The 27,589-nt window shown below is 37.0% G+C and overlaps 1 long non-coding RNA gene across 3 annotated transcripts in view; it reads right to left on the bottom strand.

Annotated features, from left to right (window-relative positions):
• Positions 1–27,589, bottom strand: part of LOC105485634 (uncharacterized) — a 376,161-nt gene that overhangs the window by 277,594 nt on the left and 70,978 nt on the right. For all 3 annotated transcript variants that reach the window (XR_011612670.1, XR_011612668.1, XR_011612669.1), the window contains exon 3: positions 723–804. This is a non-coding gene — a long non-coding RNA (uncharacterized lncRNA). The remainder of the gene's footprint in view (positions 1–722; positions 805–27,589) is intronic.

The following is a 27,589-nucleotide window of genomic DNA, read 5'->3' as shown; positions in this document are numbered from 1 at the left end:
AAACCCGCTTAAAGGAGCAGTCTGGCCACCTTTTGGTAGGGCAGCTGTGCTGTGATGGGAGATCCCTTCCATCCTTGGTTAGCTCAGACTCTCTGAAATCTGAAGGCACATTGGCTAAGTTGCGCCAACAACAAAGATGACAGTCCACCCCTCCCTCTGAGGATGCTGTCCCAGGGAGAATTCAAATCTCTGTTGGCTGGAGAACATGAGAGGTGGGTAGCTAGAGTCCCTGGTTGAGATGTCCCTCTCAGTGAGGAGGAATGAGTTGGGCACCCACTTAAAGCAGTAGTCTGGCCACGTTTTGGTACAGCAGCTGTTCTGTGCTGAAGGATTCCTTCCACTCCTGGTCAGTTCGGACTCTCAAAGACTAAAGCCTGGAATGGCTGAGGTGCCCAAACAGCAAACATATTGGCCTGTCCCTCCCACAGGGAGCTCCTTCTTAGGGAGGTGCAATGCTGCTACTGGTGGCTGGCTGGAATTCCAAGCTAGTGTGTCTTATCTTGTGAGGTGCTGCAAAAGTGGGGCCTGCAGGTTGGAAAGCCTGAGTATCTAAGGCTCCAGGGCCTCATGCATTCCTGAGCAGCTGATCTGCTGAGACTTCACACAGCTGTCTGTCAGACTGAAGGCCCTGGTAAAGCAGGTTTACAAGGAGATCTCCTAACCTCAGGATTGCAAAGATCTGTGGGAGAAGTATGGTTTCCTGGGGTTGCATGTTCACTCACCACTTCCCTGCGTGGTGGATGTTCCCCTGGCTCTGTGTTGTTACTGGGTGGGCTGTTGTTCTGTCTTGATCTTCTTCATTCTCTGTAAGTCAAGTTGTTTCCTTAATTAGTCTCAATGACAGTACCAGGATGTTTCAGTTGAATATGCTGTATTTACTCTCCCCTTTTGTTCCTCTCTGTGAGCCACACAGATTAGCTGCTTCTAGTTGGCCATCTTGGCCACAAGAAGCCAAATGTGATGTTTCGATATATGTATACATTATGAAATGATTAAATCACATCAAGCATTATATTTATCACCTCACATACTTAACTTTTTGTGGCAGAAATATTTAAGATGTGCTGTCTTACCAATTTTTGACTATACTATGTTATTATTAATTATAACCACCATGCTGTTCAATAGATATCTAGAACTTATTAATCCTAACCAAAAATTTATACTCTCTAACCAATATCTCCCCATTCTCACTTCTGCCATTGCGCAGCCCCTGGCAACCATATTCTGAACTCTGCTTCTATGAGATTGACTTTTTTAGATTCCACCTATAAGTGCAATCATGCAGTATTTGTTTTTCTGTGCCTGGTATTTTTCACTTAACATTAATATCCTCCAGGTATATCTGTGTTGACAGAATTTTCTTCTTTTGAAAGGCTGAATATATATATCACATTTCTTTACCCATTAATTCACTGACGGACACTTACATTAATTCCATATCTCGGTTACTGTGAATACTGCTGCAATGAACATGGGAGTGAAGCTATCTCTTTAAGATCCTATATTCATTTACTTTGGATATATGCCCAGAAGTGGGACTGTTGGATCATATGGTAGTTCTATTTTAAAATTTTTAAGAAACCTCCCTATTTCCCATAATGTCTGTACTAATTTACATTTCCAACAACAGTATACAAAGGTTCCTTTTTCTCTACATTTTTGCTCAAATTTATCACTTATCTTTTTGATCACAGCCATTTTAGCAGGTGTAAGATGACGTCTCATAATTTTGTTTGGCTTTTTACAAAATCGTCATTTATTCCATTGCCAACCTTCTTTATTTATGGAGCTTTCAATTTCTGCACTATATATTCTACACTGTATTCTATTCCCTTTAGAACTTCTTTTTAACATTTCTTGCTGGAGTAGGCTACTGGTATTGAATTTACTCAGCTTTGTTTCTCTGAAAAATCTTCTTATTTTTTCACTTTAAAAGACTATTTTATTGGGATTAAAATTCTTGGTGTTACTCTTCTACAACATTTTGGACATTTTATATTATTGTTATCTTGGTTATATGGTTTCTGGTGAGAAGTCTACTGTAATTAAATTATTGTTCCTCTTTGGGTAGTGAAGTGTGTGTGTTTGTGTGTGTTTATGCATATGTGTATATAACTCTGGACTCTTAACATTTTGTCTCTAGTTTTCTTCAGATTGGTAATGATTTTTCTAGGGTTTTGTTTGTTTTTATTTGTTCTGGTATTTAATCATGTTTGTTATTCTCTGAGTTTCCTATATTTGTGGTTTGGTGTCTGTCAGTAAGTTTGAAAAGTTCTCAGTCATTATTTACATATTTCTCCTAATTCCGTTTTCCCTTTTCTCCTTATGGGATACCAATTATAAGTATGTTATACCTTTAATTTTTTTCTTTATACATTGAATGTGCTCTGTTTTTGATTTTCATTTTTCCTCTCTCTCTCTTATTTATTTATTTGCCCATTTTCATTAGGGAAGTTTCTATTGCATTGTCCTCTAGCTCACTGATTCTTTTTCTTGGCCATGTTCAGTCTACTGATGAGTTCATCAAAAGCATTCTCTGTTTTGGTTACATGTTTTTTATATTTGGCTTTTCCTTTTGATTCTTTCAAGAGTTTAATCTTTGGTCTTATACTATCCATCTGTTTCATTGTGATTTTAATTTGTTTCTCTAATGATTAGTGATGTTGGGCTTTTTTCCATGAATGTACTGGCCACGTGGTATGTCTTCTTTGTTTGATAATCTTTCCTCTTTCTAAATGGTGTATATTTAAGGTGTACCACATGATGTTTTGATACACTTATAAATAGTGAAATGGTTACTGCAACCAAGCAAATGAACATATTCATTATGTCAGTTAGGCTTTTTTTTTGTGGTTAAGAGCACTTAAAATCTACTTTCATAGCAGATGTAAAGTATACAATATTATTAACTATTGTCCTCCTCATGCTCTACATTAGATCTCTACATATTCATTTGACAGAACTGCAACTTTTTACTCTTCAACCTGTATCTCCTTATTTCCCTTACTGTCTCCATATCTGATAACCACCTTTCCACTCTCTTTCTATGTATTTTAGTTTTTTTTTTAAGATTCTACATATAAGTGAGATCATGCTATCTTTTTCTTTTAGTGCCTGGCTTATTTCACTTAGCAAAACTCACTCCAGGTTCATTCACGTGTTCACAAAAGACAGAATATCCTGCTTTCTAAAGGTCAACTAATATTTCATTGTTCATATACACCATAATTTCTTAAGCCTTTTATCTATCCATGCACACTTAGGTTGTTTCCATATCTTGGCTATTGTGAATAATGCTGTGATGGCCAAGAGAGTGCAAATATCTCCAAAAGGCGCTGATTTCATTTCCTTTGTGTATATATTTAGAAGAGGGATTGGCGAGTCCTATGATAGCTCTGTTTTACTTCTGAAGAACTTCTTTGGTGTTCTCCATAATGGCTGCACCAATTTACATTACTACCAATAGAGTGTAAGGACTCTCTTTTTTCCACATCCTTGCCAATATTTGTTATCATATCTTCTCGATAACAGTCATTCTAAAAGATGTGAGGTGATACCTCATCGTAGTTATAATTTGCATTACCCTAATAATTAGTTATGTTGAGTACCTTTTCATAGGCCTGTTGACCATTTTTAATGTCTTCTTTGGAAAACTGTCTAGTTATTTGTCCATTTTAAAATCAGGTTATTATTACTATTTTCTATCAAGTCGTGTGAATTACTTACATATTTTTGAGTATTAGCCCCTTTTCAGATATATAGGTTGAAAATAATCTATTAGTTCATAGGCTGCCTTTGCATTTTGTTGATTGTTTCCTGTGTAGAAGTTTTTTAGTTTGATATAGTTTTACTTGTTTACTTTTGCTTTTGTTGTCTAAGCATTTGGTGTGATATCCAAAAATATTACTGCCAAGGCCAATGTCAAGACCTTTGTCCAATGTCCTTTAGAAATGTTAGTTTCAGGTCTTATATTTAAGTCTTCAATTTATTTTAAGTTGATTTTTGTGTATGATGCAAGATAAATATATAGTTTCATTCTTTTTCACGTATATATTTAGTTTTCCTAACACCATTTATTGAAGAGACTAATCGAATTACTATTTTGTATTCTTGGCATCCTCGTTGAAAATTAGTTGACCACATATGCTTGGGTTTACTTTGGGGATCTAAAATCTGTTCCATTAGTCTATGTGTCTGTTTTTATGCCAGTACCATACTCTTTGAAAACTGTAGCTTTGTAGTATAATTTGAAATTAAGGAACGTAATGCTTCCAACTTTTTTTTTTCCTTAACTTTTATTTGGCTTTTGTGCAGGTATTTTGTGGTTCTGTATACATTTTGTGGAGTATATTGTGGTTCCATATAAATTTTAGAATTTTTTTTTTTATTTCTGTGGAAAATGTTATTGGAATGATGATGAAGTATGCTTTGCATATGTAGATCGTTTTGAGTAGTATGGGCATTTTTACAATAGTAATTATTCCAAATTATCTTTTCATTTATTTATATCATGTTCAGTTTTTTGATTCATGTTTTATAGTTTTCAGTGTACAGGTCTTTCATTTCCTTATTTAGATTTATTTCAAAAGTTTTTATTCTTTTTGATGCTATTGTAAATGGGACTTTAAAAAGTTTCATTTTGAGGTAAGTCATTATTGGAGTAAAAAATGCAACTGAGTTTTTGAATGTTAATTTTGTATCCCGTAACTTTATTGAATTCATTTTATAGGTCTAACAGTTTTTTGGTGATGTCTTTAAGGTTTTCTACATATAAGGTCATGTCATCTACAAATAAAGATATTTATTTCTTCTTTTCAGATTTGGATACTCTTATTTTCTTTTCTTGTCTGATTGTTCTTACTAGTACTTTCAGTCTATGTTGAATAGAAATGGCAATAGAAGGCATCCTTACCTTGTATTGGATCTTAGAAAAAAAAGCTTTCATGTTTTCTCCATTGATTATTATGTCAGCTTTGGATTTTTTATAAATGGCTGTGATAATCTGAGAAAAAATTTATTCTGTATCTAAATTTTTGAGACTTTATATCAAGAAAGGGTATTGAACTTTTTGAAATGTCCTTTCTTGATGTATTGAGATGATCATGTGCCTTTTGTTCTGTTGGTGTGGTGTATTACATTGATTGATTTGTGTATGTTAAGCCAAACTTCCATTCCAGGGATAAATCCTACTTGGTCATAATGTATCATTTTTTGACATGTTGTTGAATAATGGTTGGCTAATATTTTGTTGAGGATTTTTGCATTACTGTTCATTAGAAGTATTTCATTAGAAATACTAATGTTTATTAGAAATATTTGTACCTTTGCTCCTTTTTCAGTCTAGCTAAAAGTTTGTCAATTTTATCTTTTCAAGATCCAAGTTAGTTTTGTAATCTTTTCTATTGCTTTTCTAGTCACTGCTTTATTTATTTATGCTCTGATCTTTATTTCCTACATTCTATGAAATTTGGGCATAGTTTGTTCCTATTTTCCTGATTCTATGAGGTTTAATGCTAAGTTGTTGTGATTTTTGGAGACCTTTCTTCTTTTTCATGTAAGCATTTATTATAGATATCCCTCTTAGAACTGCTTTTGCATAATCACAGAGGTTTTGGTACATTGTATTTTCACTTTCATTTGTCTAAAAATACTTTTAAATTTCTTCTTCGATTTCTTATTTGACCCACTTGCTAAAGAGTATATTGTTTAACTTCCATATATTTATGTATTTTATGAAATTCCTTCTATTATTGACTTTCAGTTTTATACCATTATAGTCAGAAAAGATCTTGATATGATTTTAATCTTTTAAAATTTGTTAAGGCTTGTTTCATGGTCTAACATATAATCTGTTCTGGAGAATGTTCCATGTTTGCTTGAAAATAATGTGTTATGTGCTGCAGTTAGATGGAATGTTCTCTATGTGAAATAAGTCTCTTGTAGGTAACAGATAGTTGGGTCTTTTTAAAAAAATGTCCATTCAGCCACTTTATGTTTTTTGATAGAGGTTAGTCTACTTACATTTAAAGTAATTATTAATAGGCAGGGATTCACTACTGCCATATAAAAAAATTGTTTTCTGGGGCCAGGCGTGGTGGCTCATGCCTGTAATCCCAGCACTTTGGGAGGCCAAGATGGGTGGATCATGAGGTCAGGAGATCAAGATCATCCTGGCTAGCATGGTGAAACCCCATCTCTACTAAAAAATACAAAAAAATTAGCCAGGCGTGGTGGCGGGCACCTGTAGTCCCAGCTACTCTGGAGGCTGGGGCAGGAGAATGGCGTGAACCCGGGAGGTGGAGCTTGCAGTGAGCCAAGATTGTGCCACTGCACTCCAGCCTGTGTGACACTGTGAGACTCCGTCTCAAAAAAAAAAAAAAAAAAAAATTGTTTTCTGTGTGTACTGTAAATCCTGTTTTTTTTTTTTTTTTTTTTTTGCTTGCTCATTTTCTTTGTACAATAATATGTATTATTTTGGAGTGGTATGCTTTGATTATTTTCTCTTTTTCTTTGTGTATCTGCTATATGCTTTTGCTTTGTGGTGATAATTAAGCTGACATGAAACCTCTTATAGTTATACCAAACAATTTAAGCTGATAGCAACTTAACTTCAATTGCGTACATAAAATCTACAGTTTTACTTTCCGAAATGTTTTATGTTTTGGATGTCATATTGTACATCTTTGTATAAAATTGTAGCTGTGGTTTTTGTAATAATACTTCTATCTTTTAACCTTCATATGAGTTATAAGCAATTTACATACTATTATTAAAATATTAAAAATATTAAAGTATTCTGGGCTGGGTGCAGTGGCTCATGCCTGAAATCCCAGCACTTTGGGAGGCCAAGGTGGGCAGATCACCTGAGGTCGAGAGTTTGAGACCATCCTAGCCAATATGGAGAAACCCCGGCTCTACTAAAAATACAAAATTAGCTTGGTGTGGTGGTGCATACCTGTAATCCCAGCTACTCGAGAGGCTGAGGCAGGAGATTCACTTGAACCCAGGTGTAGGTTGTGGCAAGCCAAGATTGTGCCATTGTACACCAACCTGGGCAACAAGAGCAAGACTCTGTCCAAAAAATAAAAAAACAAAAAACAAAAAAATTGAAATATTCTGAATTTGACTGTGTGCTTACTTTTATCAAGGAGTTTTCTACATTTATTTGTTTTTAATAATAATTAGCAACTTTCACTTATGATTGAAGAACTCCTTTTAGTATTTCTTGTAAGGCAGGTCTAGTGATAACTATCTCAGCTTTTTTTTTTTGTAAATCTGGAAAATACTTCCTTTTTCCATCATATGTGAAGGACTGCTTTGCCAGGTAAAGTATTCTTGAGTGGCAGTTTTTGCTTTCAACAATTTGAATGTATTATCTCACTCTACCCTGGTCTGCAAATTTTCTGCTGAGAAATTCACTAATAGCCTTACTAAGATTTCTGTGTATATCATGTGTTTATGTTTTCTTGCTGCTTAGAGAATTCTTTATCTCTGATTTTTAAAAAAAATTTCAACTTTTACTTTAGTTACAGGGGATACAGGTTAGTTACATGGGGATATTGAATGATGCTGAGGTTTGGGGTATGAATCTTTTCACCCAGGAAGTGAGCATAGTACCTTGATAGGTAGTTTTTAAAGCCCCCCCTTTTTACCTACATCCCCAATAGTCTACAGTGTCTATTGATCCCATATTTATATCCATATATGCTCAATGTTTAGCTCCCACTTATAAGTGAGAACATGTGGTGTTTGGTTTTCTGTTCTTAATTTGCTTAGAATTATGGCTCCTGCTGCATTTATGTTGCTGTCAAGGATATATTTTTCTGTTTTATGGCTGCATAGTATTCCATCTTATATATGTGGCACATTGCCTTTATCCAATCTACCATTGATGGGCATCTAGGTTGATTCCATGTCTCTGCTATTGTGAATAATGCAGCAGTAAATTTACGAGTGCATATATCCTTTTGGTAGAATGATTTATTTTACTTAGGACATATACCCATTAATAGGACTGCTGGGTTGAATGGTAGCTCTGTTTTAAGTACTTTGGGAAATCTCAAGATTGTTTTCCACAGTGGCTGGACTAATTTACATTCTCACCAACAGTGTATAAGCATTCCCTTTTTTTCAGCAGCCTCACCAACATCTGTTGTTTTCTGACTTTTGATTTTTTAATAATAGTCATTCTGACTGGTGTGAGATGGTATCTCATTGTGGGTTTGATTTGCATTTTTCTAATGATTAGTGATACAGAACTTTTTTTTATAGGTTTGTTGACCACTCATATGTCTTCTTTTGAGAAGTGTCTGCTCATGTCCTTTGCCCATTTTTAATGGGATTATTTGCTCTTTGCTTTTTGACTTAAGTTCTGCATAGATTCTTGATATCTGGCCTTTGTCAGATGGATAGTTTGTGAATATTTTCTGTCATTCTGTACGTTGTCCATTTACTCTGTTTACAGCTTTCTTTTCTTTTCTTTTTTCTTTCTGCATTTTGCCCCTGCCCTGGGGATCTGTGACACTTTGAATTTGGGAGAGATGATTTAGGGCATTTGGTAGAATTTCTTAGTAGCATGTCCAAGATGTAACCTGGTTGCTTCCAACAACCTATGCTCATATGCATGAGCAAATAAATGGCCTGAAACTGGAACTTATATTTAAAAGGGAAGCAAAGCATAAAAGTTTGGAAAATTTGCAGCTTGGCCATGTGGTAGAAAAGAAAAACCCATTTTCAGAGGAGGAATTCAAGCAGGCTGCAGAAATTTGCATAACTAAAAGGAAGGCAAATGCTGATAACCAAAACAATGGGGAAAAGGCCTCCAAGGCATTTCAGAGACCTTTGTGGCTGCCCCTCCCAAAACAGGCCTGGAGGTCTGGAAGGGAAGAATGGTTTCATGGGCCAGCCCAGGAGCCTGCCACTCTGAACAGCCTTGGGACACCAGTCCCTGCATCCAAGCTGCTTCAGTTCCAGCCATGGCCCAAAGGGATCCAGGCATAGCTCAGGCTGCTGCTTCAGAGGGTGCAAGCTATAAGCCCTGGCAGCTTCCACATGGTGCCAAGTCTGCAGGTCTTCAGAGTGCAAGAGCTGAGGTTTGAAAGTCTCTGCCTAGATTTCAGAAGATGTATGGAAAAGCCTGGATGACCAGGTAGAAGCCTGCTACAGGGGTGGAGCCCTCATGGAGAACCTCTACTAGGGCAGAGAAGATGGGAAATGTGGGACTGGAGCCCCAATACAGAGTCTTCACTGGGGTACTGCCTAATGGAACTGTTAGAAGAGGGCCACCATCCTCCAGACCTTTGATTATAGAGCCACTGACAGCCTGCACCAACACCACAAGACACAAGCACTCAACACCAGCTCATGAGAGTAGCCACAATGGGGGAGCTGCTCAAAACCTGGGAATCCACTTCTTGCACCAGTATGCTTTGGATGTGAGACAGACAGTCAAAGGAGATTATTTTGGAGCTTTAAGATTTAATGACTGCCCTGCTGTGTTTTGGACTTGCATGGGGCCTGGAGCCCCTTTCTTTTAGCTGATTTCTCTCTTTTGGAATGGTAGTATTTATCCAATGCCTATAGTCCCACTGTATTGTGGAAGTAACTAACTTGTTTTTTATTTTACAAGCTCATTGGCAGAAGGGACTAGTCTTGTCTCAGAAGAGACTGTGGACCTTGAACTTTTGAGTTAATGCTAGAATGAGTTAACATTTTGGGGGATGGTTGGAAAGGCATGATTGTATGTGGAAATGTGAGAAAGACAGGAGATTTTGGAGGGGCCAGGGGCAGAATGATATGGTTAGGATCTGTGTCCACACCCACATCTCACGGTCAGTTGTAATACCCAGTGTTGGAGGAAGGGCCTGGTGGAAGGTGATTGGATCACAAGAGTCAATCCTTCATGAATGATTTAGCACTATTCCTTTAGTACTGTTCTTTTGATAGAGTGCTCAGGAGATTTGGTTGTTTAAAAGTGTGTAGCATCTCTCCTCTCTCTCTTTCTCCTGCTCTGACCATGCATGTAAGACTTGCCTGCTCCCCCTTTGCTTTCCACCATGATTCAGAGTTTCCTGAGACCTCCCCAGAAACAGATGCCAGCATCATGCTTCCTGTACAGCTTGCAGAACGGCAAGCCAATTAAACCTCTTTTCTTTATAAATTACCCTGTCTCAGGCATTTATTTATAGCAGTGCATGAAGGGACCAATACAGTCCCACTTGCCAATTTTTGTTTTTATTACAATTGCTTTTGGAGACTTGGCCAAAAATTCTTTGCTAAGGCTGACGTTGAGGTTGTGTTCTTGAATTCTTATAGTTTGAGATTTTACATTTAAATCTTTTTTTTTTTTTAAATTTTTTCATTTTTTTTGAGATAGAGAATCGCTTTGATGCCCAGGATGGAGTGGAGTGGCACAATCTTGGCTCACAGAAACTTCCATCTCCTGGGTTCAAAAGTTCTCCTGCCTCAGCCTCTTGTGTAGCTGGGATTACAGGCATGGACTACCATACCCAGCGAATTTTTGTAGTTTTAGTAGAGATGGGGTTTTGCTATATTGGCCAGGCTGGTCTTGAACTCCTGACCTTAGGCAATCTGCCCACCATGGCCTCTCAAAGTGCTGAGATTACACGTGTGAGTCACCATACTCAGCCTCTCTTTAAATTTGAGTTAATTTTTTTATATGATGAAAGGTAGGGGTCCAGCTTCAGTCTTTGCCATATGGCTATCTGGTTATCCCAGCCTCATTTATTGACTGGGGAGTCCTTTCACCATTGCTTTTGTTGGTCTTGTCAAAGATCAGATGGTTGTAGGTTTGTGGGTTTATTTCTGAGTGTCTTTGATTTTTTACAGGTCAATCATACTATGTTTTGGTAAAGTCTTCTTTGGGGTGAATGTATTGAAGACTTTTGAGCTTTATATACCTGGATCTTTACATTGTTCCCCAGATTTGGGAAGTTTTCAGCCTCTGTATTTTAAATAAGCTTTCTGTCATTTTGTTTCTCTTCTCCTTGTAGAACTTCCATAACACAAATTTAATTATTTTGATGGTGCCCATAGATAAAATAGGCTTTCTTCATTCTTTTTTCTGAAAGAAAAATAATTATAAATCATCCTCTGACTGGGGTTATTTATTTTTTATTCTTCTTGTTCTATCTCTATCTATCTCTGGGTTTCTTTATGTTTATTCTTCTTGTTCTAGTCTGCTGTTGAAGTTCCCTATTGCATTTAATTCAGTCATTGTGTTCTTTGGCTTCAAAATTATGGTGGTGGGCTCATGCTTATCTGTGGAGGTGGGCTGCAGGCATGTGTGTGGTGAGGTGGCCAGCTGCAATCATGTGATGAGGGCTGAGGTTAGGTGCAAGACCTGGGGTTGACTTTAGGCACACATGTATCAGTAGGGGCCAGTGGAGTACACACCCATGGCTATAGGATTTGAAGTTGGTGGCATATGTGTGAAAAGTTGCAGAGATTAGCTGCTTGTCAGTAACAGCGATCAGGCTGACTATGTGTGCATGTGTAGCTGTGGAGGCAAGCAATGGGAGAAGGGCTGCATGCTTGTGCTTTCATAGCTGGATGCTAGGGCTGGCTGTAGTGGTTAGCTGCTGGCAAGCATGTAGTGATGGGAGCCAGGGTCTGGTTGGGGTTCTGAGGCCACTCACGGGCATGTGCACTGTGTCTGTGCTGGGTCCCTGGGCTGGCATGCTTGTGGTGGCAGAAGCTGGGGTGGCTCCAGAAAGGAGTAGTAGGAGGGGTGTTAGCTTAGGCACCTGGAGACTGTGGATGTAAAAAACTGAGGGATGTCAGTTGTGAATGCTGCAGGAGGTCCACTGTGGCTGTTCTGTTGACTTCCTCAGTAGTCAACATTTCTGGGGTCCTCTGTTGGAGCAAGCCAGTGAGATCTTCGAAAGCTAACCCTGTTTGGTTCATGGTGGTGAAGGGTGTGTGGGATGTGTGGCAGCCATGAGGGCTGCTGAGGCCCTCAGTGGAGAAGTGTCCCAGACTCCTGTGAAGATCATGCCAGTACAGATGATGGTGGCTCTCACCAGGTGTCTAATACTGATAGTCTCCATCTTTCTTTTCTGTTCCAAGCCATCACCAAATGTCTGAGCTATGCTGGTCTCCCTAGTGATCCTTTTTGTGAGGTCATTCTCATGTTTTTTTCTTTTACTCTATTTGTGTGGCTTCTTAAGGGGACTCCTGAGGAGCCCTTCCAAAGCTGTTTTTGTTTGTGGATAGTTGTCCAACTGTTCTCTGTGGGAAGAAAAAAGGCTGGGATCTCCTACTCCAACATCTTGCTGGTGTCCTCTCTGCTTTGAACGTTAAAGGTTGATTAGGAATTACCATCACATAAAAGAGAGATGAAATGAGCAAATTCATAAGGATTAAATGGAGGAGAGGAGGCAGCTGGAAGGAGTTTGCTTTCGTATATGTTGCAAGGCATGGAGTACTAGGAGACAAATTAAGAGAGGGAAGAATTTAGGCAACAGTGGGCCTTGCATGTCATTAAAAAATGTGGCCATTATCTTTTAAGGGAACTCCATTGAAGCCATGGGCAGCCATTTAAGGATTCTAAGCAGAGTTACCACATGATCATATTTATATATATTTTATAATGTGGTAGGCTAAAAAAAATGTGGTACTTAAAAATATAATCAGGGTGAAGTAGATCAGCACTCAACTCAGAGGAGAAGATTCCTCTGTGATCATCTCTAGCCACTTACGGCAAATGTTCCTCATCCCTTTTTTTTTTTTTTTTTTTAATGAGTACCATAGAGTAACATTTTGCATTCACTTTCATCTTGGGGATCTATAATATAGCCAGCCCTCTGGGTTCCACATTTATGGGTTCCACATCTGTGAACTCAATCAACCATGAATGAAAAATATTTCAAAAATAAAAATAGTATTATAGCAATGAAATAATACAAATAAAAATATAGTATAATAACTATTTACATAGCATTAACATTGTATCATGTATTATAAGTCATCTGGATATTATTTAAAATATATGGGAAGATGTGCAAAGGTTATATGCAAATACTATGCCATTTTATATAAGGGACTTGGACATCTGTGGATTTTGGTATCTGTGGAGGGCCCTGGAACCAATACCTTGTGAATATTAAGGGATGCCTATTTTCTTTTGTGAGTATGGGATAGATTATGTTCATATGATTGATATGTTCATAGTGTTTGTCAACCATTTGAGAGGCAATATTCCTGACACTAAGATGCTGATAGTGCTCAGATTGTCTGGAGCTTTTCCAGGGGTGAAAATCACAAATGTCAACAGCCCCCTGAGGAAGTTAAAACAATTGACAGGACACCAGAAGAGGAACAGAATTGAGGGCAAAGGTGGAGAGTGCAGAAATATTCCAATTTTCTGAAAACTCTTACTGCTTTTTATAGAAAACAAGTTGTTATGGCCTCAGAGGGGGCTAAGTTAGGGGAAATTGTGAAATATGGAAAAGAAGTAACATATATAAGTATTTATAACAATTATAGTACATAACCTGGGCTCATATTGCCTCCATTCATGGTACATATAGGCATTGCGAGAGTGAAGCAAAAATATCCTAAGATTCTTCAACTTTCCTAAGATTCTTAGGCAACAAAGGGAGGATAGGAGAAAAAAATATATAGAAGTAGCATATTAAAATCACTGCAATATCTGTGAGGAGAATAGGTATAAAAGATATAGGAATAGAAGGGACAGAATCAGTCCAGGCAAAAATGAAGAGGGTTGAGCTAGGTAAGTTGAGATAGGGCTGGGGAATAAGGAGTGGGATTGTGAGATTTTAGGAGGTGAGATTTTGGTGGGTCTTGGTGACTGACTAGATCTGTAGAGTAACGAAATGACTTCCAGATTCATAACTTATTGACAAAGTAAATAATGTTTGCAATAAAAGAGTTAGGAATTTCAGGAGAAGAAGCAGGATTTGGATAGAAATGTTTCATTTAGGATTTGTTGCATGTAAGCTGTTTGTGGGGTACTGATGTGGAGATGTCCAGAAGACCAATTGCATATATAGATCCATAGACAGGAGGTAACGCTGGCTGGAGACAAAGATTTTCAAGTGATCAACATGGAAAACATAGTTGAATTATGAGAGTGATGAGATTGGTCAAAGGACCATAGAGCAGGAAGAGCAGTTGGACAATGGAAGCCAAAGGTTTATACTGGAATCAAAACCAGGATCTCAAAATCCTAACCTAGTGTTTTCCCCAACAAACCATGCTTTTATCTGCTGGCATAAGCATCACTTTATCCTAGCCTATTTCTTGTTTTTCCAATTTGTATATTTCTTTAACAAGTATTTATTAATCCATTAATTGACCACATATTTACTTAGCATTTACTTAGTACTAGGCACTGTGTTTGGCACTGGAGACATAAAAGTCAACAAAACAGACACTATTCATCTATTCACTTATGGAGCTAATAATTTAGTGAAGATAAATTAAGTAAATAACCACAGATATAAACACAAATTTTGATAAGCACATAGAATAAATTATAATATATACTGAGAGACAATGCAAGAGGAAGACCTAATATTGGAAGATTTTGGAAAATGATATTTAACCTAAGACCTGAAGGTTGAATGAGATTAATGAGGTTAAAAGAGATTTCAGAAGCATACCAGGCAGAAGGAAGCACTCCCAATGTAAAGGCCTCAGATATGAAAGGACTAATGTGTCCAAACAATGAAAGACTCAGTGGGGCATGGTGAGTGAAGGAAGGAGTAGCATGATTTGTGTAGCTAGAGAATTAGTAAGGCCCCAGTCATTTAAAAAACTAAATTATTAGAAACAAAATTAATACTCAAGTATGAGATCTTAGCTCTGTTTGTATCAGATTTAAATATCACAAAAGTTCACATTAGACTACCTGGAATAAGTAAAGATTTTGCACAGGTAGGAGACATAAAAAGGCAGTGTTGACTTTACTTGATAGTGTGGGACCATCAAAATGAAAACTAAAATCCTACAAAAAACTAAACTAAAACACAAAAACTAAAATCCTACAAAATAATCTTAATAATCTATGGGGAAAATTACAATTGCTTTGTGACCTTTACAATTTGTTTCAAGACCATAAAATCTTTCTTGCTGTCAGTTATAAACATTATTTAGAACACTAGGGATATTGAGAATTAAAGTGTTTTATTTCTTTGTAAACAGCTTACATGTAACTTGTAAGTACTTGCTTTTTTTTTTGCTCACCATATAAATTATGATATGGAACATGCAATTTTTAAAAGCTTGGTGAATTGTCATACCCCTTATTTTCCTTTATTTCGGTTTGTTTACATCCCCACAGGGATGGTACTATTTTTAAATGTTTTTAACAGCTTTGTTGAGGTATATTTTGTATACAAAGAATTGCACATATTTAATGTGTACAATTTGATGAATTTGGATATATGCAAACACCCATGCTACCATCTCCACAATCAAAGTAATAGACATATTCAACACCTCCTGAAGTTTTCTTGTGTGATTTTTTTGTGATAAGAACACTTAACATGAGATTTACCTTCTTAAATTTTAAAGTTTACAATAGCATGCTGTTAACAATAAGCACTATAATGTACAGGAGATCTCCAGAACTTAATCATCTAGCATAACTGAAACTTTATACACATTGAAGAATAGCTCCCCACTTTCCACACCTCCCAGCCTCTGGTAACCACTATTGTATTCTGCACTTCTATGTTTTTTACTGTTTTAGATATCTAATATAAGCGGAATCATGCAGTACTTGTCCTTATGTGACCAGCTTATTTCAGTTAGCACAATGTCCTCCAGATTCATTTCCCAAAGAAGACATACAAGTGGCCAATGAGGATGTGAAAAGATGCTCAACACACTTTGTTATGAGGGAAGTGCTGATCAAAACTACAGTGAGATATCACCTCATATCTGTTAGGATAGCTATTATTTAATAAAAGAGTAGTTGTCCTAGTCCATTTGTGTTGCTATAAAGAAATATCAGAGAGTGAGCAATTTATTTTTAAAAAGGTAGATTTGGCTCATAATTCTGCAGGCTGTACAACAAGCATGGCATCAACATCTCCTTCTGGTGAGCGTCTCGGGAAGTTTCCACTCATAGCAGAAAGTGGTGGTGGTGTTTAGGGAGCAGACTTCACATGAAAAGAGAGGAAGAAAGACAGAAAAGCAAGTCTTTTTAGTTTTAGTCTTTTTAGTTCTCACGGGAACTAATCAAATAAGAACTCACTCATTACCAAGCCATTGGTATGGCACCAATGAATGGGATTAAGCCATTCATGAGGGATTCATCCCCATAATCCAAATATTAGGGATCAAATTTCAATATAAGATCTGGAGAGACAAATATCGAAACTGTATCACAAGTTGGGAAAGATGTGAAGAAATGAGAACGCTGTACACTGTCGGTAGGAATGTAAAATGATGCACCAAATGTGGAAGACAGTATGGAGACCAAGGTCAGCTATTTCTTCTGTAACTCACATTTATATTTACTTCAAATTTAATTTCCAGTATTGTCATTTTTTTACTCATTGGTGTACTTTTATCTTTGTTTCACAGTTTCTTCTTTTAGTTATCCATTTTCTTTTTGGTAAAATTTTACATGGTTTTATCATTGGGACACAAGGAAGCAATTACACACTTTGCTGTCTGTGAATGAACTGAATAACACATGAGGAATGACTAACCACTGACAGACTTTGAAAGAAGTGACATATTTGGTCACTGATCATCATACACATCTGTTATTTATGTAGTGATTTGTAGACTGAATATCTAGAAGCAAAATTTATATAATTACTCATAATTAACATGCCATAATAACTGATATTTGATCTGTGTTGTTGAGAGACTGGGGTTATTCAACTAAATCATGATGACTGAAAGCTATGCATAGCATACCAAGTGAAGGATGCTTATATAGGGCTTAATCAAATTCATATTTAAAAAAAATAAACTCTTACCTATATAGAAAAGTGATGAGGGAAATGTCACATATAGGAAGGAAGAGTTGTCAAACAGTAGACGTACCCTACATGCCTCAATAGCTGAACAATGCTTTTTACTTGGTTTAATTTTTTTCCTGAATTTTTTGTGTAGTTCACATATTGCCAGCCAGGCTTTTAACTAAAACGTGGCAGCATGAAATACTGGAATCTAGAAAAGTCACAAATACAGAAATAAATCATTCACTTTAAGCATTTTTCTCTCCTTCATGGATGTTTATAAGAAAACAATAGAAGTAGGGTTCAAAAGTGAAAAGTGTTCAATCTTGCACACACTTGTGGTATTTGTATCTATGATTCTATTGAAGGTGAATTCAAAAGTGAGTCAAAACTAGGCGGAACCATAATCTATTTCCCTTTCAGCTCAACTTCTGACAGATCTAAGAGATTCAACCCTCTGTAGAACATGGGAAAATCTGGGTAGGACAGAACCCATTTGAAAGTAGAAATAGATTCAGTCTAATTTGGGAAACAAAACAAAACTTAACAGAGGGAAGGTTTAACATTAACATTAGTCTTTACAGTTATTTTTGCAAAATCCAGCATACATTAAATATGAGACATGGCAGAAGAAAGAAGACATGAAATATAATAAAGAGAAACAACAAATACAAGGAGAAAAACAGAAGACCTAATTGCTGAAATTTGCAGGCAAGTGTTTTAAACAACTATTATAAATATAATAAAGTTTTTTTATATTTCAAAAATTAAGTAGAATCAATGAAGTCAGAAATTTCTGTAAAGAAAGTGGACACTCTAGGCTGGACAAGGTGGCTCACACCTGTAATCCCAGCACTTTAGGAGGCCAAAGTGGGTAGATCACTTGAGGTCAGTAGTTCAAGACCAGCCTGACCAACATGGTGAAATTCCATCTCTACTAATAAATCAAAAATTAGCCAGGCGTGGCAGTGCATGCCTGTAATCCCAGCTTCTCAGAAGGCTGAGGCAGAGAATCACGTGAATCTGGGAGGCAGAGGTTGCAGTGAGCAGAGACCACGCCATTGCATTCCAGCCTGGGTAACAAGAGCAAAACTCCATCTAAAAATAAAAATAAAAATAAAAATAAATAACACTCCAACAAAACAACCAGATTGAAAGTCTGTAATTAAAATGTAATATGAGAAACAAAATGTTTCATATTGAGCCTAATGGCTGGTTGTTCATAGTAGAAAACATTAAAAAATTCATGAGGTTGAATATAGGACAACAGAAATTATCCAAACTGAAGTACATAAACAAACAAAAGAAAAAGAAAGAAATATAAAAGATAAACTAAACAGAGCATCACTGACCCATGTGGCAATATCAAATGTGATAACACATGTAGTTACAGTCCCAGAGGAGAAGAGACCAAGAATGAAACTAAAAAAAATAATAATGGCAGAAAATTATCAGCTTTTATGGAAAACACCAAGGCAGTTATCCAGCAAGCTAAGCTAATCCCAGCAATTTAAAACAATTTTATAGAAGAAGAAACAAACAAAAAACTCAAAACCCAACCCAAGTGTATTAGTCCATTTTCACACTGCCAATAAAGACATACCTGAGCCTGGGCCATTTACGAAAGAATAAGGTTTAATGGAATTACAGCTCCACATGGCGGGGGAGGCCTCACAGTCATAGTGGAAAGCAAGGAGGAGTCACAGCTTACATGGATGGCAGCAGGCAAAGAGAGAGAGCTTGTGTGGGGAAACTCCCATTTCTTAAGCCATCAGACCTTGTGAGATGTATTCACTATCATGAGAACAGCATGGAAAAGACCTGCTCCCATGATTCAGTTACCTCCCACCAGGTCCTTCTCACAACATGTGGAAATTCAAGATTAGATTTGGGTGGGGATACAGCCAAATAATATCATTCTGCCCCTGGCCACTCCCAAATCTCATGTCCTCACATTTCAAAACTAATCATGCCTTCTCAACAGTCCACCAAAGTCTTAACTTATTCAGCATTAACTCAACAGTCCACAGCCCAAAATCTCATCCAAGACAAGGTAAGTCCCTTCTGCTTATGAGCCTATAATATCAAAAGCAAGTTAGTTACTTCCTAGATATAAGAGTACAGGCATTGGGTAAATACACCACTCCAAATAGAAGCATCTGGCCAAAATGAAGGGGCTATAGGCCCCATGCAACTCCAAAATCCAGCGGGGCAGTCAAATCTTAAAGCTCCAAAATGATCTCGTTGACTCCAAGTCTCACATCCAGGCCATGCTAATGCAAAAAGTGGGTTCCCATGGTCTTGGGCAGCTCCACCCCTATGGCTTTGCAGGGTATAGGCTCCCTCCCAACTGCTTTCATGGGCTGCTATTGAGTGTCTACAGCTTTTCCAGGTGCACGGTGGAAGCTGTCAGTGGATCTACCATTCTGGGGTCTGGAGGATGGTGGCCCTCTTTTCACAGCTCCACTAGGCAGTGCCCCAGTAGAGACTCTGTGTGGGGGCTCCAACCCCACATTTCCCTTCTGCACTGCCCTAGCAGAGGTTCTCCATGAGAGCCCTGCCCCTGCAGCAAACTTCTGCCCGGGCATCAAGGCATTTCTGTATATCCTCTGAAACGTAGGTAGAGGTTCCCAAACCTCGATTCTTGACTTCTATGTACTGCAGCCTCAACACCATGTGGAAGCTGCCAAGGCTTGGGGTTTCCACCCTCTGAAGCAACAGCCTGAGCTGTACCTTGGACCCTTTTAGTCACAACTAGAGCAGCTGGGATGCAGGGCAGCAAGTCCCTGGACTGCACGCAGCAGAGGGACCCTGGGCCTGGCCTATGAAACCATTTTTTTCTCCTAAACCTCTGGGCCTGTGATGAGAGAGTCTGCTGCAAAGGTCTCTGACATGTCCTGGAGATATTTTCCCTATTGTCTTGGTGATTAACATTCAGCTCCTGATTACTTATGCAAATTTCTGTAGTTGACTTGAATTTCTCCTCAGAAAATGGGTTTTTCTTTTCTATTGCATTGTCAGGCTGCAAATTTTCCAAGCTTTAATGCTCTGTTTCCCTTTTAGAACTGAATGCCCTTAACAGCATCCAAGTCACCTCTTGAATGCTTTGCTGCTTATAAAGTTCTAAGGATACCCTAAATAATCTCTCTATAGTTGGAAGTTCCACACATCTCTAAGGCAGGGTGCAAAATGCTGCCAGTCTCTTTGCTAAAACATAATGAGTCACTTTTGCTCCAGTTCCCAACAAGTTTTTCATCTCCATCTGAGACCACCTCAGCTTGGATTTCATTGTCCATATCATTATCAGCATTTTGGTCAAAGCCATTCAACTAGTTTCTAGGGAGTTCCAAACTTTCCTACATTTTTCTGTCTTCTTCTGAGCCCTCTAAACTGTTCCAACCTCTGCCTGTTACCCAGTTCTGAAGTCACTTCTATATTTTCAGGTATCATTTCAGAGTGCCCAACTCTATGGGTACTAATTTACTGTATTGGTCCATTTTCATGCTCCCAATAAGACATACCTGAGACTGGGCGATTTACAAAAGAAAGAGGTTTAATTGACTCACAGTTCTACATGGCTGGGTAGGCCTCACAATCATGGTGGAAAGTAAGGAGGAGCAAGTCACTTCTTAAATGGATGGCAGCAGGCAAAGAGAGAGAGCTTGTGCAGGGAAATTCTCATCTTTTAAACAGATCTCATGAGACTTATTCACTATCACGAGAACAGCATGAGAAAGACCTGTCCACATGATTCAATTACCTCCCACCAGGTCCCTCCCACAACACATGAGAATTCTAGATGAGATGTGGGTGGGGACACAGTCAAGCCATATCACCAAGAAACATCATAATCAATCTGGTGAGAGTCAAAGATAAAGATAACATCATAAGAATAGCCAGAGAGAAAAGACATACTAAATGTGATAAGAAGATATTTGACAATGATAAGAAGATATATGACAGTTCATGAAAAACAATGGAAGCCAGAAGACAACAGAATTCCATCTTTTAAGTATCTTGAAAGTGCTTAAAGAAACAGTCAACCTAGAATACATACCCAACAAAAATAACCTTAGTTAAGTGAAATAGAGATCTTTATAGATAAACAAACGCTGAGAAAATTTGTCAGCAGACTTGCACTATAGAAAATGCTTAAAGAAGTTCTTCAGGCTAAATGAATATGATGCCAGATAGAAATCAGGACCTACATACAAAACCCCAACAAACAAACAAACAAACAAACAAACAAACAAAAAGCAACAATGTCAGAAGTAGTAAATATGTGGGTAAAAATAAAAGGTAACTTTTTCATAATTTCTTCAAAGGACAATTGATTGCTCAAAGCAAAAAAAATGATGATGTATTATGGAGCTTATAATGTAAGTATAAGTAAAATATAGCAATAATGTATAAAGAAAAAGAGGAATGAATAAAATGAAACCACTGCGATTTTCTTAGATGAAAAATGGTGTCATATTGTTTCAAAATAGATTTTGATACATAAAGGATGAGTAATGTAACTTTATAAAGCAGAATTCTCATGGTGTAATTTACTTTTCAGGAAACCTCCAAGACCTTTCAATGGGTTCACTAGGTAGAAATTGTTTGCTGATTTTACAAAAACTGATATCAAGATTTAAAATGCCTTAGTATGAATCAAGACTGTGGCAACAAAACGTGCTGGTAGTCTTTGTAATTATCATCGTCCTGCACCTGCAGATAATAATAATGCCAGTTTCACTTCAGAATGTCTTTGAAGAAGTGGTGAAAATCATTGATCTTATTCAAATTTGAACCTTAAGTGTGCATATAAAACAGGAAGTATGTATAAATTGCTTGTACTGCATATAAATATATATTAATGGCCTCGAGGAAAAGCTTTTGTATGTTTGTCTGAATTGTAGGTTAAACAATGTACTTTTTCCACAGAATGCCATTTTAATTGAGATAAACTATGGTTATTCAGACTTTGCTATTTGGCTGACATTTTCCCAAAAGTTAGCAAAGTAAACTAACTTAAAAAAATAATTCACGGTGTTTGTTGTCAATAATTATATTTAAGCTGTCAAGCAAAAATTAGAATTGTGAAACACTTGTATGTATGACCTAAAGCTTGACGGCCTCCAATATTAAAATATTTTCCAATAAGATAGTGATATTAATAAATGTGACTTTTTGATGTCACATAAGAAAACGTATTGTCATTTGGAAGATTTACATAACTCACTGAAGGGATTTTTTTTTTTTCAAATGACCAATGTATGATGTTACAAAATCATGGATGAGTAAAGGATCCTTTAAAAATACAGATAGACCAAGGATTTTAATATAACAGAAATAAAGAGTTCATTGATACAGTTTCAGGTTCCACATTGCAAATAAATTTTAAGTAATTATCACTTGTGAAATTTTATGTAGTATTAAATAATATTATGTAAAATTGTCTGAAAAGGCTAGAAAATATACCTCTTTTTCTAACTACATGTATGTTTGAAACTGGATTTCTTTTCATCTACTTTGCCCAAAACCAATATACCACAACAGATTTAATGCAGAAGCAAATATGGCAATTCAGCTGTCTTCTATCAAGTCAGATATTAAAGAGATGTGCAAGAAAATGTAAAATAATATCATTTTTGGCTGATATTCTTTGTTTTAGAAAATGCATTTTAGTAAAAATCACTATGTTAGCATGGAATGGGTCTATTTTTCAAGTAAAATAGTAAATAAGTATTATCCAAAAATCACTTTAATTTTGAATACAGGTAACACTAGTAGATACTGCCTAAACATGAACAAATGTTTTTCAGGGTCCTCAATAGTTTTTAAGAGTGTAAAGATTGTTGAGAACAACAACAAAAACTTAAAAATCACTGTGCCAGAACAACTACATCTTGAAATTCTATATTCGATTCAAATTTCACTTTGATATAAATGTGTGTTTCTATTGTTCCCCAGTTTCCTGAGCCAAATCAAGTATTTTTCTACTTTCAAGCAGCACTTTAGAGTTACTTGAACTACTTAATTTATTAATTTAGTTGAGACAGAATCTCGCTCTGTCACCTGGGCTGGAGTGCAGTGGCTCTATCACAGCTCATGCAGCCTCAATCTCCCAGGCTCAAGCGATCCTCCCACCTCAGCGTTCAAAGTAGCAAGGACTACAGGTGCATGTCACCCATGCCTGGCTAATTTTTGTATTTTTGGTAGAGACAGGGTTTTACCATGTTGCCCAGGCTGGTCTCAAGTTCCTGGGCTCAAGCGATCCTCCTGCCTCAGCCTCCCACAGTGCTGGGATTACAGGTGTGAGCCACTGTGCCTTGCCTAGAGTTATTTCAGGAAGTACTCCCATACCATTTTATTCACACAATATTACTTGCTACAATTTATTAAGGATTATAATACCCATCGATTACATTTCCTATTAGAATGTAAACTTCATAAGGGCAAATCTGTGTCTAATTTCCCTTTGCATTCCCCCATGTGTCTACCACAGTTTTAGCACTAAATAAATACTAGCCCAATGAACACATGAAAATAGACACATGAAAATATGCATTGGCAGCACCACTAATATTAGGTATTTAGTCATTCATCTTCCCTATATTTCATCACAACATGCTGATTCAGGATGGAATGCACATCACACTGGTTCTTCTGTCACATTTCTCTTCTTAAAAATAAGAAATTCTGAATTGTACTCGTACTAGATTCATTTCTCAAATTAATCAGAAGAAAAAGTACAAATGACTGGGTCTCTGGGAAGTCAGCCAATATCTAAGGAATCTATAACTTTAGTCACTGTAGATCATATATGAGAGAGATATGAAGATAGAAAAGGGGAAAAGGAAATCTTGACTACTTGCAATCACATATAATATTTTATCTTCTATATGTATATTCTTAATGAGAACTTAAGTTCCTGTTAACTACAGGTCATTAAGGACCGCTTCATGGGGGGTTATGGACATACGTAAATGAAAAATTAAGGGCATCAATAAACACTGAGAGATAGTTCAAAGGTGTTGACATGTGTCATCTTACAAAAGAAATTACATTTATCCCCTCCTTTATTTAATGAACATGTTGAAATTCTTTGTTTTTATGACCCAAATCTAGTTTTTAGATGGAAAACAAACAAACAAAAGCAAACTCCTAGTGAGAGAAAGTTCATTTGAGAATTCTAAGTTTATTAAGTTTGTGTTTTCCATAACAGTTCTGATTAATTTCTTCAATCATACGCCAGCAACTGAGTATCTGAGTATATCTTAGGATTACAGTGACCAGTAAAAGGTAGTCCATCACTATAGGGAATTGTTTCTTGGACTCCAGCTCTCTGATGCATTTTTTTCAACTGGATAAAAAGTTACTTTCTGATATAAATCCAATATGCTAATATCTGGTCTCTGTGTTTGCTGCAGTGTTTTATCATAGAGGAAGGACAGGTAGAGCCTACAACACTTGCAATGTTAAGAAAAACAAACAAGCAGACCCTGTTGCAGAAAGAAGGAGAAAGGCACATAATGCCTAGATGTTAATGGCCTGAGGAAACAAATGGAGGTGAAAAAGAAGTTCATGGCATTGTCAGGACTCACATATACAGGACATGAGGGAAATGGAAGCACATGAAACTGGAAAATCAAACTGGATGTCCTTTTGTTTCTGTCTGTTTTGTTTTCAATATTGTAGTATTTGAGGACATGTGAAAAGATTGTAAAGAAGAAAATATGTTCAAATATCTGTTTTAAAAAGTGAATATTCTGAATTATAAGGATGGTATTAATTAAGAGAGGCAAGTATTTTTGTACATAACAGATTTAGATTACCCAAAAGTAAGCCTCTGGCAGGCAGAATGTAAAAATGATTCATCATTAATTCATTTAACATATAGTTGTTCACAGATAGTTTGACACTTTTATTCCTCTGAAGTTGGATTTTACAACATATTGTCTGTCAATAGGTCTTTGTGCCCCCAGAGGGAAAAGACAAACACTTCTTCCCTGAAATACCTCTTCACATCAAAATGGATGTACTTATGGAACTGCTAAGACCTAAGTGTAGATTTTAACAGTTGAATAGTTCTTAGAGATTATGTATCAAAGCACCATCTACCTCAAATAAAGAAGAAGAAAAAAAACAATGTTAAACTATGAGGAAAAGTAAAGTATTGACACCAAAAATGCTCCTGGGTAAAGCAGCTGGTCACGATTGCCTGTGGTCAGAGGTGGTTATTGAATTGAAAACTTCCATTTGTGTTTTCTCTATTTTTCTCCACCCAGCAGCCAGTGTGATCTTTAAGGCCAGTGAATTTGACCATGTTATTCTCCTCTTTAAAAGCATTGATCCTTTCCTGTACCTCTGAAGATAAATACAAAATGTTAACATGGCTTGCATACTTTCCTTGATCCAAACTTCCCGTGGTGAAAATTCTATTTCTCATCTCATTCCTTGGCCTTTGAAAAATGTCCTCAAAACTGCCTCAAAGCCATGAAGCACACAATCCTTTTCTCTTTTAGAAGTCTCCTCTTGATCTTCTACATCTGGAATAATTCCCATTTGCTCTTCAAGTCTCAGCTTAAATGCAATTTCCTGAGAGAAAGATTCTCTGACTCCTAATCTAAATTAGGTCACCCAAGTTAGTCTGTTTCATAATAACCTTACATATTCTTTTATATTATTTATCAAAATCTGTAATTATATATTTAGTCATGCATTTAAATGTGTTTCTCCACTGTACTGTAAGCTGCTTGAAGAAAATGAACACGTCTACTTGGTTCTCCATGTAGGAAGAGGAGCATGCAGCTCAATGACTGACACATAGCAAGTCCTCAACATGTCCTTGTTAATTGAATAAGACTAATTAATAGACTTCCAGATGATCACAGTGCACATTAGTAGTGTTTAAGTTACCTTTCTAATGAAGATCTATAAACAAGATAAGAATTGGCAAATTTTAAAGAAAGAAAACTTTCCAAATTTCAGTAGATACTGTATTTTCGGCAGATACTGCTATCAGGAACATGGACCAAAGGGATGAATTGAAAAACTTTTTATGTTCATTTTCCTGGACTTCTCTGAAGCCTAGACAAAAACAGAAAAAGTCTTTGCCTGAAACACTATTTTTGTCACTTATCACCTGAAAATCTAGGTAGCCACCAGCTACTCTGAACCATTTATATTTTTGTACCTAGAAGATTAATGTCCCCCCAGCCACAAACAGGTTCTTTCTTTTCAAATCCTTGCAGAAACCAAATTTCCAATACCCTAACATGGCTGGGGGTAGAGATTATCAACCAGTGACCAATTTTACCATGAGTCCAAGGACTGCATTATTATAGAAGGATGAAGTCAGGAAGAGCTGTGTGGACACACTGAGGGGTGCGGCCCTCTGTAGGCAACCCTGCACAGGAGGAATTGTTTTTCTTAAAGACAATTACTAATTCTGGTTTTCTTTTCTTTTTTTTTTTTTTTTTGAGGCGGAGTCTCGCTCTGTCGCCCAGGCTGGAGTGCAGTGGCGCGATCTCAGCTCACTGCAAGCTCCGCCTCCCGGGTTCCCGCCATTCTCCTGCCTCAGCCTCCCAAGTAGCTGGGACTACAGGGGCCGCCACCACGCCCGGCTAGTTTTTTTGTATTTTTAGTGGAGACGGGGTTTCATTGTGTTAGCCAGGATGGTCTCGATCTCCTGACCTCGTGATCCGCCCGTCTCGGCCTCCCAAAGTGCTGGGATTACAGGCTTGAGCCATAATTCTGGTTTTCTAAGTCAGCTTCTGGGCAGCTTCTCTGCACTGTGTTGTCTGTCTTCAGGAATCCCTAAATAAGTTCTCCTCTAAGTAAGTTCCTTCATTTTGCCTCTTTGTCTTGATTTGGACTTTCATGTTGAATCATTTATTTTCCCATGCCCTTTCTAATTAATTTGCCAGGCTAAATTAGTGCCAAATAAATAATGAGCTTCCAAATTAGCTGACACCATAATGACAAAGAGATTTAATTAATTTGCTATCAGAGGTCTCTACAGACAATTGTATGTTTATAGCATAAAATGATGGTATTTATTAATGTGGAAAGTTTTATTATTTTAACAGGTTGTTTTAATAACCAGACTTTAATATGGAAGTGTCCTCATTTTCATCTATGTAAACAGTGGGACTCGGGTCAGGCAAAGACCACATTGATATTCAGTAAATTTAATTTCCTATGAAGTTCTTTGATTTCACTTTAATTAGCATTAAAATAGTTGGTAACTCTCTCAACTATAATTGTTTAAGTATTCATGATAATCTTTATAATTTTAACCCACATCGTAGAGGCATAAATCTATACCAAAATCTCTATTATCTGCCTTTCACTGGATCACCATTTCTTCTTATAGAGGAAATTCTATAACTGACTTCAGTGTATGTTCTATGTCAATCTTTTCCACTATTTCCCTAAGTGGATCCTTAATATGCTACCCATTTCTATATAATCCTGGCTAGTAGAGACTGTACAATAACCAGGAAGTGCTACTTGTCAAACACATGACTAGAAAACTAATATACACCAAGAACCCTGATTTCCTTTTACAAAAAATGTAGACATTGCAGGTATAATTACCTACCCTATTAAGTCCACTATGGTTATGTAAACCA

Source organism: Macaca nemestrina, chromosome 14 (assembly GCF_043159975.1).
Source record: "Macaca nemestrina isolate mMacNem1 chromosome 14, mMacNem.hap1, whole genome shotgun sequence".
Classification (NCBI taxonomy): Eukaryota; Metazoa; Chordata; class Mammalia; order Primates; family Cercopithecidae; genus Macaca; species Macaca nemestrina.
This window is presented reverse-complemented; position numbering and strand designations above follow the sequence as displayed.